Below are 2,199 nucleotides of genomic sequence, written 5' to 3'. Positions count from 1 at the left end.
TCTCTCTCTCTAACATCTCTCCTTAACCAAAGATTCAAGGTCCAAAACATTGATTTAAGGCTCCAAATCTTTGAGGTAACATCCCTAACTTGTTGTTTGACCTCTTAGGCCTTCAAATTCGTGTTTAAACTTTGATTTTGGACCTCAAACACGTGTTTACGCCCAAGGAGCATTCTTGGGCCGTAAACACATATTAAAAGGGTTTTTATGCCTTTAAACCCCTCTAAACCAACTTTGGGACTTAGATATGACTATATGGCTTACCAATTCGGACTTAGAACACATTAAACATGGTTTTTGAGGAGTAAACATGAGTTTACTGCCCGAGAACAAGCTTGGGCCGTAAACTCCTCATTCATGGGGAGTAAACTCTTTTTCTTTTGTTATAAAGCCATATAAACACACCAATAGCCTTGGAATAAATCCTAGAATCATCTAAAAATAGTTTGGGGACCTAAAACATGTCAAACACCCTCCATTTAGGAGTTTACGGCCAAATCTTCCCATGAAATAGTTCCTGGGCCGTAAACTCATAAAAACATGTTAAAAGGTGCCCTAAACTCATACCAAGGCTTGGAAAAATATTTGGAATCACATGTGATTGTCCTAACCTCACCAAATGAATTAAGAATTGGGCACGGGGGAGTTTACAGCCATAAACTCCATTATTACTGCTGTAAACTCCAATAAATGGTCCTTAAGTGAGTTTAATCCATCCCAAGAGTTTAGAAAAATCCATTCCAAAATTTACCATGTGCATTTAAGCCATTTAGCACCCCAAACCATCCAACCATGAGTTCATGGCCGTGAACTCATGTATGTACGGGGTATGTGGCCAAAAACTCCCTAAGGGGTTTACTCTTGAAGAGTGAACTCACTTCCGAAGTCCCACACATCATTACACATTCGTAGATGTCACTCGGGTCACTCGAAACACTTGTTTTGAAGTGTTTTCGCTCATTGGAGTGTATTATCATATCTAATTAGTGTTTTAAAGTCTAATTAGATACCTTTGGATACCTTTTCATATTACATAGGAACCTTGCGTGTAATTAAGCCCCGAACCAACATTTAGTGTCCGAAATAGTTGCGCCTTCTCGTCTGGTGAGTTCATACCCCTACCATTTTTCACTGTTTTTAGGGGGAATACAAGCAAAGTACAATGGATAATTGTACATAAAAACTTGTTTTACATGTTTGTGTTTCATAATTCATATGCTTTTGATACTGATAATCATAACAGATAACTGTTTGAAACTTGCAGGATAATCATATACATTATTTGTGAAATTAGTTATAAGTTGTTATGTTTATTATTTCACAAACGGTTTTTCTACATTTTTATCAGTTAAAAGCATGACATTAGAACCTTTGAACATAAGATTTTGTACACTTTTTTGTCCTCGGTAACACTCCACAGAGATACGCGAGTGGAGGATTATTGTATTATTACTAGTAAATTGTTAGTCTTATAATTGGAGACACGTCCTCGGTGAACACTCCACAGAGATACGCGAGTGGAGGACCGCCCCCGTAACTAGAATCTCTTAGATAGGGAACGTGACTTGAGTGTATAGATCTATACGGGGCTGACTACCCCGTACCTGGCTGCTAGCTACAGCCGAACCGAAAGGTTCAAGGGTGACGAAAGTCATATAGGGCGATGGACTATTTATTGCCCTAATTAGTCTATTGTATGGTTATGGAACTCGCAATTCGGACAACATAGATTTACTTTCTAATAATAATGGGTTTAGTAACTAGTTTACTTGGTATTTATTAGTTTTATAAACGTGTTAAAACTAATACATTGCACAAGATAACCAGGTTTTCAAAATACATCTTTCACATTGGTAATCAACATTCAGGAAAATATGGGATATTCCTGGGGAACATTGTACATAACCAGAAAAGAGTAACAAACCATATAACTTTACATTCACAAGAGTAAACATGTTTTCAGTGTACAACCTTACATTACATTTTGGGAATTCAATAACCAACCTTTTTAAGAAAATATGGGATTTTCTTGGTGTGTGTAACATTTTCAGTAACAGACAGGCAACTTATACATTTTTCACAAAACAAAACCGCTTATGAACTCACTAGCGTTATGCTGATTTTCAAACCCCTTGTATTCTCAGGTCAGCGTTAGACAGGTACCTGAAGATCCTTTTGTTCGAAGATGGAGTGCTCAGA

Source organism: Lactuca saligna, chromosome 3 (assembly GCF_052625555.1).
Source record: "Lactuca saligna cultivar CGN05327 chromosome 3, ASM5262555v1, whole genome shotgun sequence".
Taxonomy (NCBI): domain Eukaryota; kingdom Viridiplantae; phylum Streptophyta; class Magnoliopsida; order Asterales; family Asteraceae; genus Lactuca; species Lactuca saligna.
The sequence above is the reverse complement of the archived record's forward strand: the minus strand, read 5'-3'. Positions refer to the sequence as shown.